This window comes from Rana temporaria, chromosome 9 (genome assembly GCF_905171775.1).
Source record: "Rana temporaria chromosome 9, aRanTem1.1, whole genome shotgun sequence".
Lineage (NCBI taxonomy): Eukaryota > Metazoa > Chordata > Amphibia > Anura > Ranidae > Rana > Rana temporaria.
This window is the reverse complement of record NC_053497.1, coordinates 109,556,485-109,572,011: the sequence shown is the minus strand read 5'-3', so window position 1 is coordinate 109,572,011 and position 15,527 is coordinate 109,556,485. Positions and strand designations below refer to the sequence as shown.

General features: G+C 45.3%; 1 protein-coding gene across 1 annotated transcript in view; it reads right to left on the bottom strand.

The window, feature by feature from the left end:
• AGPAT2 (1-acylglycerol-3-phosphate O-acyltransferase 2) overlaps positions 1 to 15,527 on the bottom strand; it is a 70,553-nt gene that overhangs the window by 53,612 nt on the left and 1,414 nt on the right. The gene's annotated exons all lie outside the window — the stretch shown is intronic.

Genomic DNA, 15,527 nt, shown 5'->3' with positions numbered 1-15,527 from the left:
CAGACACGGAGCTGCGGCCCGGCCCTGTCCCCTCTCTCTCCCGATTGGCTGGCTGACTGACTTTGATTGAAGGGAGCGGGAGCCAATGGTGTGTCTCAACCAATTGAGACAATGGATAAGGGACTCATGGACATCACTGGACAGAGATGGGCTCAGGTAAGTATTAGTATCAGCTAAGTATTAGGAGGTGCTGTGGTGGCTGCTGCACACAAAAGGCTTTTTATCTTAATGCATAGAATGCATTAAGATTAAAAAAAAAACTGACTTTACAATCCCTTTAAAGACTTTGATCCTTCTATTATCTATAGCTGATTCTACACAGGTATTTTCGTTTAATCTACAGGCTGAACAAACATAATTTAACAGATTTCCCCATTCACGATATGTTGTATTCTGACAGTCACATCTGATTGGAGGCAGCCGCTGTTCAGCCAAAAACTTTCCACCTGGCTGGAGAGCGGCCACCAGCTTTGCCTTGTGTGTATCCATATACTGATCGAAATTCATCAGGGATTGGTTGAATTTTGATCAGTCCATGGCCATCCTTGCTTGACAGAAGTCAACTGTTTGTTTTCTGTCAAAGGAACATGCTGGAAAACTCTGGTCCATCAGCAGTTGCAGGCACTTAGTGTATTCTGACAGTGGTTGGTGCTGCCATCAAAATACAATGTCCTGTGAGGGAAATTCCCCCCATCCACCTTACTTATGTTGATGGTGAAATTTGTTTGTTTTCTTTAAAAAAAAAGGAACTATCTGTGGTCAGCTTTAGGGCCCTTTCACACGTGCGGACCGTATGTCCGCATTTTCATCCGTCCGTTGCGGATGAAAACGGGACATACATTGGTCCCTATGTGATTACGGGTGTGAGCGGACGACCATCCGCTGACACCCGTAATCGTCTGCCTCCGCAAAGATCCGCATTTGCGGACAGAAAAAAAATCCTATTTTTCTTCCGTCTGCCGGATCGGATGAACACAGACATACGGTCCGTATTCATCAGATCCCCCATAGGGGAGAGAGGAGGAAAGACAGGGCGGTCCCTGCACAGTGTGCGGGGACCGCCCTGTCAGCTGCCAGCTCAGCGGGGATTTTACGGAGGATCCCCGCTGAGCTTTTGCGGACACACGGAGCAAGTCATTACTGATCCGCCCGTGTGAAAGGCCCTTACTCTCCTCTCCTGAAATACTCTGCACTGTTGAAAAAAATTTAATCTGGCTCAGGTTGCCTTGACAACAACCACTTTAAAAAAAGATGTCCACACTGAGTATCAGAACAAAACCTGAATGCCTTAAGAAAAGTCTGATCAAATCTTGATAGCCAATCAGCTTGTATCTATCGGCTTAAGGGTGCGTCTCTGATCTGTTTACTGACAACAAAACGACCATTTAATGTCTTTTCCTGACTGCGGATATGGTAAAAGCTCAGCGCTGACTTCTGAAACAAGGCCTTTGTTTCAACTCCACTACAGTAAACACATCTGAATCTAAATTGCTAATGTCCTCTCCCATCTGTAGTCCGCACTGTGCCAGCAGGCACCATTACTGAGCCGGCGTCTGTTCTCCAACTCCTCTAAGTGCCGTCTGTATGAAACTGATGACACATCACCTGAGACACTGGAAATAAACAAGAAGAAAGTGACGCCGCTCTCCTGCTCCTAAAAGTCCGGAGGACAGAGACAGATTTACATTTCCTCCTCTTCCTCAGGGTACTCCTCAGTATTTTTGATGTGGACTAAAAGAGAACAGCTACAGACTCCTGGCATATTCTCCAAAAGAATATACAGCGGGTAAAATAAGTATTGAACACGTCACCATTTTTCTAGGTAAATATATTTCTAAAGATGCTATTGACATGAAATGTTCAACATATGTCAGTAACAACCTATGCACTCCATAAATACAAAGAAATCAAAACAAATACGTTCAGAAATGTAGTTATGTGTAATAAAATGGAATGACACAGGGAAAGGTATTGAACACATGAAGAAAGGGAGGTGCAAAACAGCATGGAAAGCTAAGACACCAGGTGAAATCTATCAGTATTTAGAAAGAAATCCTGCCCCTTGTCAGTGCAAATTAATATCAGCTGGTTTAGTCTGAACTGATGGCCTATAAAAAGGTGTCCCATTACCAAGGTGTCACACGAGACACATGCCATGATGGGTAAACGCAAAGAGCTCTCTCAAGACCTTTGCAACCTTATTGTTGCAAAGCATACTGATGGCATTGGTTACAGAAGAATTTTGAAACTTCTGAATGTTCCAGTGAGCACTATTGGGGCCATAAACCAGCCACGACCAGGTGCTGCTTGCAAGATTTCTGACAGAAGAGCGAAAATAATTATCAGAAGAGTTATCCATAAGCCAAGGACCACTTGTGGAGAGCTTCAGAAAGACCTGGAATTAGCAGGTTCAATTGTTTCAAAGAAAACAATAAGTAATGCACTCAACCGCCATGGCCTGTATGAACACTCACCATGCAAGACTCCATTGCTGAGGAAAAAGCATGTCTAAGTTCAAAGTTTGCTGCACAACATTTAGACAAACATTAGAAATACTGGAAGAATATAGTCTGGTTAGACGAGACCAAAATTGAACTCTTTGGATGCAATAATTACACACCATGGGCCAGATCAACGAAGCGTTTACGCTGGCGTATCTATTAATACGCCGCGTAACTTCTAGGTTGCTCCGGCGTATCTTTGTTTTGTATCCACAAAACAAGATACGCCTGAAGCTAAATCCGACGGGCGTACGTCTTAGTACGCCGTCGGATCTAAGGTGCATTTTTACGCTGGCCGCTAGGTGGCGTTTCCGACGATTTCCGCGTCGAGTATGCAAAGTAGCTAGATACGGCGATCCACGAACGTACGTCCGGCGCATTTTTTTTACGTCGTTTTCCGACGTTTAAGGCTTTTTTCGACATAGTTACCCCTGCTATATGAGGCGTATCCTATGTTAAGTATGGCCGTCGTTCCTGCGTCTAATTTTGAAAATTTTACGTTGTTTGCGTAAATCGTTCGCGAATAGGGCTTTGCGTAGAATGACGTTCACGTCGTAAGCATTAGCTTGTTGCGGGTGAATTTCGAGCATGCGCACTGGGATACCCCCACGGACGGCGCATGCGCCGTTCAGAAAAAACGTAATTTACGTTGGGTCAAGACGTATTACCATAAAACACGCCCCCATATCATTCATTTGAATTGCGCGCCCTTACGCCGACACAGTTACACTACGCCGCCGTAACTTACGGTGCAAATTCTTTGAGAATACGGGAAATACGCTGTAAGTTACGGCGGCGTAGTGTATCTGAGATATACTACGCCGGCCGTAAAGTACGCCGCGCTTCGTGGATCTGGCCCCATGTTTGGAGGTGAAATGGCACTGCACATCACCCCAAAAATACCCCCATACCAACAGTGAAGCTTGGAGGTGGGAACATCACGGTGTGGAGCAGTTTTCAGCATACAATGCATGAAGCCACACAGATGTCTATCATGTAGCACCTGAAATCGCGCTGACCTTGCTACTTTGAAATCGCTGCGCTACTTCAATTGAAGTAGCATGATTTCAAAGTAGCATCAATGTGCACAGTGCTTAGAAATATATATACCTAGAAAAATGGTGACGTGTTATTTTACCCGCTGTATCTACAGAAGATAAAACGTATTTTTTCAGAGTGGTGAAGGGTCAGAAGTCCTGTCAGGGTTTAGAGTTCATACACACGAAATGTATAGGCATTATGCTATGCCTAAAGCAGGATTATACTCACCTTGGCTCCGGCAATGCAACGTCCTGGTCCTCCCTGCTGACCGCTGACATCTTCCAGTGACCAGCTTCTGGGTATCAAACGGACACTTTCATTTGCTGGGCAGGGATGATGTCACTTCCACACATACACGGGAGTTTCTTCAGCACTGCCGAATGTCTACAATGAGTTGCGCATTCGCAGCTCACTGTACAGAGGCGAACAGGCAGGTAGGTAGGTAACTTTAATGTATAAAAGACAAAGCAGGTCAAAGGTGCTGTTTTCATTTCTTGCCTAAAGTCCCATTTTAGGCCTACCAACTCTTTCCTGCACCCAGGGAGCCCCATATGCGGCATACAGAATGCCATACAAGTGACTGGCTGTATACAGCTGTACTCTTGGAAACACTGATGCTTGCACCGTAAGGCTGCATTCACACCTTGGCCTATTTACGCCCGACACCTGACGCTCTTGCCGCTGGAGGGGCGATTTTACATTGTTGTTTATGAGATGGTTCACATCTCACGCCGAACGCCGAAACGCCGTACGCCTGCCGCCTGAAAACAAGTCCCGGACCCTTTTTTTCAGGCGGCTTTCAGCGTTCGGCATAGACAACAATGTGTTGTAAAAAAAAAGGTTAAAACGACCCATTTTGACGCGGCAAATCGCGGTACAATACGCCGCAATTTGTCACGGCAAAATATGCCGCGTTATAGTGTGAATGCAGCCTAAATGGGAAGGCGAAGAAGCATCAGCGCTTACAAGAGTATGGCCACATACATCCATTCACTAGTACGACAGGCTGCATGTGGTAGCTTCCAATCACTAGGCGCAGGAAAGTGTCGGAAGATTTATGCTAGGCATATAAAATTCCTATCAATCTTAATGTGGATGAACAGTTATTGCATAGTTTATAGCTCTGACTCCATCAGGTAGAAGCACGTGTAACAGGGATGCTGGTGATGCCAAGTTTTACAGTTTCACCGTCCTTCCTTCTCTATGCTGTGCTTCACAGGGCTGTTAACCATCCTGACACATGGAGGTGCATAACAGACAATGTATCAATTAAACTCACCACTAGAGATGGGCCGAAAAGTTCTAACCCAAGCGGCCAACCTCATTGAAGTCTATGGGAGCTGAACAGGAAAGATCAAAAGTGCCCATTTTTAAGACTTATATGCAAGTTATTGGCCATAAAAGGGGTATGGGGGTCTGGAAATTGCCCTGGGGGACATATTTCAATGCAGGGATTTAATAATGATGCCTAAAGTGCGACAATAACAATTAAAAATTACTTGAAGTATAGTGCCTGGGGGGTCCCCTTAGTCTACCTGTAAAGTGGCGCATCTGTAGCATATATAGAACATGTTGCAGCAAAAATGAAATTTATATAGGAAAAAAACGAATCAAATCACATTTACTCTATTTATTGGCATATAACACTCATTTTTTTACCCTGAAGTTAGAGGGTAAACTGTGCCTGCATGTTATAGGCAGGGGGCTGTGGAAAGTTTTTTTCCTGACTCTTAAAGTTAGGCTGCGTGTTATACGCCTGTGCGTGTTATATGCCGATAAATACGGTAAATTGAATTGCGGTTGCATTTCGCAGCACCCGGCTATTGAAAAAAAGAAAGAGAAAAACGGAGTTCATAAAAGACCCTTCAGGACGAACCCTCCCAGACTCATGCTCGAGCCGAACCGTTCACCCAGCACCACTACTCACCACAAACATTACAACCTGATTGTAAAATCTCCTTTAGATCTACCAACAACTATGCAAGGGTAGGCTGGATATAATTTAAAGTAAGAGAGCTCAACCCATGGCCTGCAGAGCCCATGCTATGGAATGGCGAGTCGGCAAGCCCAGATCACGATCAACCGGTTGACAACTCACCACTCCAGAGCATCAGAGCTGGCAGAGGGAGCAGAAGGCACATAAGCCAATACTTACGCCTGTAGTGCCAGCTCCTGTCCCAGGCGGAGTGAAACCAAGTGCGCTTTGCCTGGGACCTGTTTAACAGACTGAAGAGCAATGCCAGCAGAAGCTGGAGGAGGAAAAGGTAATTGTATCAAACATCACATACACTATACCTTTGCAATAGGCATATTGTGAAGCTTCGAATTTTTTTTTTTAAATAACAAACATGTTATACTTACCTCCTCTGTGCACGGGTTACCCCTGTGGCACTCCTAGTCCCACCAACTTCTCGAGTGCCCCCACAGAGAGCCGCTTTCCATGGGGGCACTGGTGCGGGCGTGCTCCGAGTCCTGCTGTTGCATCCATTGACACATATAACAGGACTCAATCCCGACTCTCGTGTCACTGGATTTGATTGTCAGCAGTGGGAGCCAATGGCTCCTGCTGCTATCGATCAATCCAATGAGGAACCGAGACAACAGCTGGAGCTGCTGTGCTTGTCCCCGTTGTTGGAACGATCGGGCTCAGGTAAGAAAAAGATGGGGGGGGGGGTTCAGCACAAAAGGTTTTCACATTAATGCATAGAATGCATCAAGGTGAAAAACTGTGAGGGTTTAAAACGCCTTAAAAAAAAGGGTTATTAGGCTGCTTTCACACTGATCCGCAAGGGCAGCGCAGTGCACCTGCGGGTTACCTGCACTGAGCCATAGACTTCTATTATAATCTGTGGGTTTGGTGCACTTTCTGGAAGTACACCACACCAGCAAGATGTAATAGAAGTCTGTGGCTCAGTGCAGTTAACTCATAGGCAAGCCGCAGGTGCACTGCACTTGTGATGCAGGTATAACGCAGAGCATCAGTGGGAAAGCAGACTTATAGGGGGCTCAGGACACTAGGGGCTCGTTTCTATTTGCGGTTTGAGGGTGGTAAAACACCATAGTTCATTGTGGCCCGCAACTGGTTACCAAATCACCGGCCTTCGCTCTTCAAAAACTTGTAAACCCCCCTGATTTAAAGTGCCTAAGTGCAGCCAAAATATAAACCAGAAAAATCAGCACAAGGGACAAGTGTCAAGTGATGCCTTTTTTTTTTTTGTAGAAATATTCAATAGAGCCCGAATATGCCCGTTCTTTCTGCCTAGCTGCTCTATTTATGAAAGCTTTACTACAGCTTCTATGAATGAAAAGAAATCCATGAATGGAGGAGATGGACCTTTCAATCATTCCCTTCATTCATAGATCATGTTTTACTCACAGAAGCTGTAGTATGGCTTCTATTATTGGAGGAGCTGGGTGAATAGGGTGAGCATATCAGGCTTTCTCGATGAGAGCCTGTGACAGCAATATAGTTGTGTTAACCCCCACCACACCAGAAGATTATTGCGGTTGGGGGGGGGGGGTGTAGGCAAAGACAGAGGAGGATTTCACCTAACAGAAGAGACATTAGCACAAGGGACACATCATACTGATTGTACTTTGTCACTGGTGCTGATTTTTGATCCCCACTGAGCCGGCAGATGACAGGGACCACCCTGTCAGATCTCCGCTCTCCTCTTTGGGGGGATCGGAATGAACACGGACCTTCTGTCCGTGTTCACCCGATCCGCAGACGGATGGAAAAGTAGCGAAGACCGGAGAAAAGACTGGACAGCTGCACTTCCACGAAATTCTTAAAATTAGCTATGACTAAGCGCTGATACCCCAGTGCGAAACGCGTCAGCTATCCACCCCACTGTCTGCTGTGACTTGTAGTGCTGTTTCCATTTTTTACAATTAAAAGCAACTTTTTAAGAATTTCGTGGAAGTGCGGCTGTCCAGTCTTTTCTCCGGTCTTCGCTTTGTGCATTGCCTGCACCCACGCTTCTGAGAGGACACTGATTGCTGAGTGCACTCACCTAGAGCGGCAGTTCCCCTTTCTCTACCTGTGGATGGAAAAGTAGGGTTTTTCTCCGTCTGCAGAATCAGACCATAGCGGGGACCGATGAGATCGGGTGTCAGCGGATGTTCATCCACTGACACCCGCTATCCCATAGGGATACATGTATGTCCGTATTTCATCCAAAAATGGATGGATGAAAAATGGACATAGTCTCCGCTGGTGTGAAAGGGGCCTTAGGAGTGGGATGTAATCATAGATGTGATTGACAGTGATAGGCTCAGTTAACCCCGTCCCCCCATCAGGTGATGTCTATGATGTCCCAATCTCACAAAGTACTCTACGTTACCGAAAACAATCAAAAAGCTTCCTCTCTAACAACGGTCACCCAAGCCGGCTGGGCCTGCTCCTCCCGGCAACAATGGTTGTGATGACCGGACGCAGAATGACAGATGACAAATTCCTGATTTAAAGAGAACCGTGTCATGTTGATCCAGAGGCTTCAGCACTTTCCCAGTCACTGACCTAGAACAACTATGCAGATTAGGAGCTCCGGTGTCACTCTGACTTTCTAATTGTTTCAGATCGGTGATTCGGGAACTATTCAAGCAAAAAGAAAAATCTCTATTGTGGTCGGTGTCCCCGTGGGGTAGATTCAGCCTCTCTATGGGCAATCCAAGATGGGCAGAAGAGGAGGCGAGGGGAAATCTTCCAATGGAAACAACTGCCCAAAGCTGGCCACACACTAGGACATTCTTTGCTGGTTCTTGATAAACTGACTGAAATGTGCTAAATTGGTGGCACTGATGGCCCCCTCCTGCCAGACATTGTTTGGTTAAATAATTGAACATTTTTGGCAGAACATACCGCCACTGTTTGGATATTCTGGCAACTGAATGGGGCTATCAGAATACAATAGGCACAGCAGGAGATTTGTCCATTGGCTGAATAGTGTGGATTAGGGAACCCATTACAATTTTCTTGCTCAGCCTGCAGGCAGAACTAAATAAATCTAACAGTGTAGGGGCAGTTTAACCACTTGAAGCCCAGGCCTTTTCTGGCCCTTTTTGTTTACAAGTTTAAATCAGTATTTTTTGCAACAAAATTATTATATATATATATATACATATATATATATATATATATATATATATATATATATACATATACATATATATATATATACATATATATATATATATATATATATATATATATATATATATATATATATATATATATATATAGCAGAGACCCTAGGGAATAAAATGGTGATCGTTGCAGGTTTTTATGTCACAAGGTATTTGAGCAGCGTTTTTTCAAACGCAATGTTTTTGTAACTTTTTTTGTTAAAATGAATAAAAAAACAACACAATATACAACCCAACTTTGTTGTATAATATAAAAGATGATGTTAAGCCAAGTAAACAGATACCCAACATGTCACACTTTACAACTGCACACACTCGTGAAATGGAAACAAACTACAGTAAAAATCTCCATAGGTGACACTTTAAACGCCTTTACAGGTTACCTGTTTAGAGTTACAGAGGGGGTCTTGTACTATAATTATTGCTCTTGCTCTAACGAGTGCGGCAATATCTCACATGTGTGGGGCGAACACCATTTACATCTGCGTGCGCAAATTACGTATGCGTTTGCTTCTGCGTGCAAGCACGCAAATATGAATTTTTTTTTATGTAAAGTGCTCCCATCCCCCCTGGATGGGAGCACTTTACATAAAAAAAAAATTCATATTTATTTTACTTTTATAGTTTTCCTTTAATTTTCTAATTCCTATTACAAGAAATGAAAACATCACTAATAATAAAAATAAGGATGACAGGTCCTCTTTATGGAGAGATCTGGGGTTAAAAAGACCCCAAATCTCTATACATTTAAAAGCAAAAGATCAGGAAAAAAAAAATATTTTTTGCTTTAGGAAAAAGAAAAAATGACTTCCACCCTGGACCAGAAGGGACATCATGATGTCGCTCTGGTCCTCCAAGGCCACAGAGGCCACCAAAGACAATCTAGTCCTTCATCGCCTCTGTGACCAACTGGCCGCACTGTCAGATAATTTCTGAGGCGAGCCGGTGAAAACCGTAAAGCCGCGTGCACACAACCGTTTTTCATGACGTGAAAAATGCAATTTTTTAAATTGGTCATTAAAAATGATCATGTGTAGGCTCCAGAGCAGGCCATTAAAAATGTAGGACATGCTCTATTTTTTCTCATCGTTTTTCACATCGTGAAAAAAGGTCGTGTGTGGGCTTTGACGACGAGAAAAAAACGTGCATGCTCAGAAGCAAGTTATGAGACGGGAGCGCTCGTTCTGGTAAAACTAGCGTTCGTAATGGAGATAGCACATTCGTCACGCTGTAACAGACTGAAAAGCGTGAATCGTCTCTCACCAAACTTTTACTAACACGCGGTAACACAAAATCAGCAAAAGCAGCCCAAAGGGTGGCGTCATCCAAATGGAACTTCCCCTTTATAGTGCATGTTGTACGTCACCGCGCTTTGCTCGAGTATTTTTTTTTTCACGATCGTGTGTATGCAAGGCAGACTTGTCGAGAAAAACTTATTTTTTTCCATGACATTAAAAACGGTCGTGTGTACGTGGCATAAGCCAGAGAAACTTCTACCATACTACCAAAAGGAAGCTCTATATTGGGGGGAAAAAAAGGACATACTGTATTTGCTGGCGTATAAGACTACCTTTTACACTTAAAAAAACTGGCCAAAAAGCAGGGGTCGTCTTATACGCCGGGTCAGCTGCATGGATGCCTGCTGGATGTGCGGTAATACTGTATGTAGCTTTGGCTACATACAGTATATATCACTAAGCCAATCCCGGTAAGCGATGTATTCAAATTAATACAGAGCCTGCTCGGATTGGGGTAACAACCTCTGCCAATCCGAGTGCCTACATACAGATTGGCTTTGAGAGTCAGAGAGGCGTGGGCTGATGATGTTACAGCCTCTGCCAATCCAAGCAGGCTTTGTATTCATTAATAGAATACATCGCTCACCGTGATTGGCTCCAGCTCCAGCAAGAATGAAGAAGATTATGGCTCCAGAAGAAAGAAATATGAAGCATCGGAATGGGGGTCGTCTTATACGGTGAGTACAGGCAAAAAAATCTTTAAAAAAATAAAATTAGGGGGTCGTCTTATACGCCTGGTTGCCTTATACGCCGGCAAATACGGTACATTTTGTTATCATACAACGTCGCACGACCACGCAATTGTCAGTTAAAGCGACGCAGTGCCGTATCGCAAAAAAATGGCCTGGTCAGGAAGGGGGCAAATCCTTCTGGGGCTGAAGTGGTTCAAAAAAGAGGGAGAAAATATGCATTGGACTGCATCAAAAACGCACTGGAATGCATCAAAAACGCGCATTGCAGAATGGCATCTGGAGCGCATCCGGACTGTGGTTCTATGGTGGGAACTGGCCCTAAAATAGCGTAGTGCCCAGGTATACCTTCACAAAGGTAAGAGTCCACATAGGCATTGTCCATGACTTGGATGTGGTCCGTGACTCCTGGTCACCTCAGCGCCACTCGTCTCTCACAGGTGTCCCCGTTCTGTTCTCCAACCTCGCCGCACGCTCTGATCTTGGCTGGCCACTCTAATGATAGCACAGGTGGGCCCGCCAAAACCAAAATCCCTGGATCTGAGCCGAAAAGTTACATACTGTACATTTCAACCTGCCTACATGGTGACAACCCAAAATGTGGGATGTTATTTACCTTTCACCTTCAGTGAGCGTAGTCACCGGGACAAATAGAGAGGGCAACTCTCCATCTCTAAATAAGGAGCATAGATGGCAATGAAAACCTAACAGGTCTTCTAATTTCTCTCCACACTATCCACAACTAAAAAAAACTTTTGGTTCAATCACAAATTTTAGCAATGGCAAAGCTGAGGCTCATAATTCAGCCCTGTGCCCCAGCTGAGGCCGGGAGATTTAGGAAGCGGTGTGCCAGGCCTCCGGTTCAGCACCGCGGTGAGATTTGCAGCAAGACAGAGAGCAGAATCATCGGATCAATCATGCCGGAGTCACTGCAGTGGAATCTTTTACAGAGGAAAATATGTTCTACTTCGTCTGAAGGCGGACACAAAGAGGAGCTAGAAAATGGGAAAATGGGAGCGAACAATGGAGAAGCAACCACTTAAAGGAGCAGAGTACCCACACAACAGGACACTTTCCTTACACGCCAACCTTGGGGCACGATCATGCGTATTTATTTATTATATATTGTTTGTTCCGGGATGTGCAGCCCTAATATCTCTCCATTACGTGTCTTTCCCATAAACAGCCATGCGTTTTTTGGCCCGATAGATTTTATTGAGAATGCCGGAAAAACACTTGAAAAACCTGCGTCTATGTGCGTTTACATGCTTCCATTGGAGGGTGCATGCACACCTGCCAATGTACCCACTAGACATGTGCACACTGAAATATTTTGTTTCGGAATTTCATTTTTATTATTATTATTTTAATTCGTTTTTATTTATTTTGTTTTGTTAAAAAATGCATTAGTTCGAAAAATCAGAATTAAAGTGGATGTAAAACCAAAAAAAAACATATTTTTTTGATGTCACAATGTAGAGTATAAGATTTCCTATCATCTGTGCCCAGTCTTGCCACACAGAGTTATTCCAGCTCCGAGCAATCCTCTTTTATTGTTCAGTGAAAATTAACAGACTTCCAGATAAAACCCTGTCTAAATACAAAGTCCTTCTCTCTCTCCTTGCTTTGAGTGACAGGTTATTTACATATCTAGCTTGACACCATCCACTGCCCTACTGACACCGTCCACGGCTCCGCTTACACCATCAGAATACTGTATATACACATGCAAATATGGTTGATCTTTGGGGTGCACACCCTAATGCAATAGGCTGCGCACACTTATGCATACACTGCTGGAATTTTGGCAGAGCCATACGCTGCTGGGATTTTGGCAGAGCCATACACTGCTGGGATTTTGCCAGAGCCGTACACTGCTGGGATTTTGGCAGAGCCATACACTGCTGGGATTTTGGCAGAGCCATACACTGCTGGGATTTTGGCAGAGCCATACACTGCTGGGATTTTGGCAGAGCCATACACTGCTGGGATTTTGGCAGAGCCATACACTGCTGGGATTTTGGCAGAGCCATACACTGCTGGGATTTTGGCAGAGCCATACACTGCTGGGATTTTGGCAGAGCCATACACTGCTGGGATTTTGGCAGAGCCGTACACTGCTGGGATTTTGCCAGAGCCAGCAGGAAGGGACCCGCCAGCCAGAGGCGGCTCTTTAATTAGGCAAATTAGGCGGTCGCCTAAGGCCTCGCACTCACAGGGGCCTCGCGGCCGCCTAACTTGCCCAATGCATTGCTCCAGTTTTGAGGGACAGGGGACCTTAACGCTGCTGTGCTCAGGCAGCGGTGAGAGCCCAGCGTCCCGAACAACCAGTGAATATCGTGACACCACCCCTTGTGACATCAATGACACCCAGCATGCCCTCAGTCAATGACGTCACAAGGGGGCGGGTTCACCAGGTGACATCACTGGGTGGCCCCCGCCCCCTAGCTATTAAAGAGCAGGATCTAGGGGTCGTCTTGTTAAAGGGGGCTTCCAGATTCCGATAAGCCCCCTGCCCACAAACCCCCACAACCTCCGGCCAGGGTTGTGGGGAAGAGGCTCTTGTCCATTTTTTTTCCCCCCATTATGGGCGGGAGTGGGGCCCCATGTCAAGTTTTGCCTAAGGCCTCACAAAGCCTAGAGCCGCCTCTGCCGCCAGCAATGGAGTTGATTTACTAAAACTGGAGAGTGCAACATTTGGTGCAGCTCCGCACAGAAACCAATCAGCTTCCAGGTTTTCTTGTCAAAGTTTAAATGAACAAGCTGAAGTTAGAAGCCGATTGGCTACCATGCACAGCTGCACCAGATTTTGCACTCTCCAGTTTTAGTAAATCCACCCTAATTCTTTTTTAGTTTTACTATCACGCACATGCAGAGTTCATGAGCCATAAAGGAGGACCTGATAGGAGGGTTATTACCGGTCACAGGTGACTGCAGTGCTAGTTCCAGGGCCAGCGTCAAGCTGGCACCAACCCTGGAACTGGCACAGCCTCTGGAATGTGGGTGAAGGCAGGAGACAGACATCCTAAAGGGCTTCCTTCAAGACACAGAGAGGGGACTGGTCATAGACTACAATGAAGTGCAGCATCCAATCAAATCGTACCCATCTCCTGCAAGTGACCAAAGTGATGATCATGTATAAAGATCCGCAAGGTAATCACAACGTAACAACAGTTCTATTATATCTCGATTTTTGCTGGCCATACACTATACAATCAAATTGTACAATCTCCTTTAGGTTTACCAAAATGATGTAATATGAGGACAAACCTAAACAATCCATTCAATTTGTATCCAAAAAGGCAGATCCTAATGTGGGGTACACACTAACAGAGTGCTGTACTAACACAAGTGTTGTTAGTACAGTGATCTCCCCCACTGTGCCATTGTGCTGTGACGAGGCTACAGTGTCCCCCCTTACATCATCCCTTATGTTAGAGTGCCCAGAGTTCTCCCTTACATCAGTTCCCCTCTACACCAGAGGCTACAGTGTCCCCCCTTATGTTAGAGTCCCCAGAGTTCTCCCTTACATCAGTTCCCCTCTACACCAGAGGCTACAGTGTCCCCCCTTACATCATCCCTTATGTTAGAGTCCCCAGAGTTCTCCCTTACATCAGTTCCCCCCTCTACACCAGAGACTACAGTGTCCCCCCTTACATCATCCCTTATGTTAGAGTCCCCAGAGTTCTCCCTTACATCAGTTCCCCTCTACACCAGAGGCTACAGTGTTCCCCCTTACATCATCCCTTATGTTAGAGTCCCCAGAGTTCTCCCTTACATCAATTCCCCTCTACACCAGAGGCTACAGTGTTCCCCCTTACATCATCCCTTATGTTAGAGTCCCCAGAGTTCTCCCTTACATCAGTTCCCCTCTACACCAGAGGCTACAGTTTTCCCCCTTACATCATCCCTTATGTTACAGTCCCCAGAGTTCTCCCTTACATCAGTTCCCCTCTACACCAGAGGCTACAGTGTCCCCCCTTACATCATCCCTTATGTTACAGTCCCCAGAGTTCTCCCTTACATCAGTTCCCCTCTACACCAGAGGCTACAGTGTTCCCCCTTACATCATCCCTTATGTTAGAGTCCCCAGAGTTCTCCCTTACATCAGTTCCTCTCTACACCAGAGGCCACAGTGTCCCCCCTTACATCATCCCTTATGTTAGAGTCCCCAGAGTCCTCCCTTACATCAGTCCCCCTCTACACCAGAGGCTACAGTGTCCCCCTTTACATCATCCCTTATGTTAGAGTCCCCAGAGTTCTCCCTTACATCAGTTCCCCTCTACACCAGAGGCTACAGTGTCCCCCCTTACATCATCCCTTATGTTAGAGTCCCCAGAGTTCTCCCTTACATCAGCGTCTGCTGAGTCCTCCCTTACAGTGTAAGGGAACTCTGAGAGTTCAGATGTAAAAGGGGAATTCTGTGGACTCTGATGTAAAGGGGGACTCCTGTTATTAACTTCATATGATTAGAAATGTTATTTAATAGCAAAATATATGTATAGTTTATACGATAAAAAAATAATTGCTGAGTGCCGCTAAAGTGTTCAGGTTTAACATGAAGAAAAGGTGGCAACCCTACTTAAGGCCCCTTTCACATGACAGGGGCACCTGATCAGCGGACAGATCCACTGCCGATCTAATCTGAGTCCACCCCGTATGAAAGGGGCCTTACAATACATGGTGGATAAAGCAGATTGTACAATCAGATTGTGTAGCGTTTGGTCAGCCTTATGCTGCCTACAGAGGGATTGAAATTCAGCTGGCCCAGTAGGGATCCGCCGATTTTCGATCCATCTATGGCAAGTGAATTCAATCCAACGATCGACTTCTGTTGAATGGGACCGTTG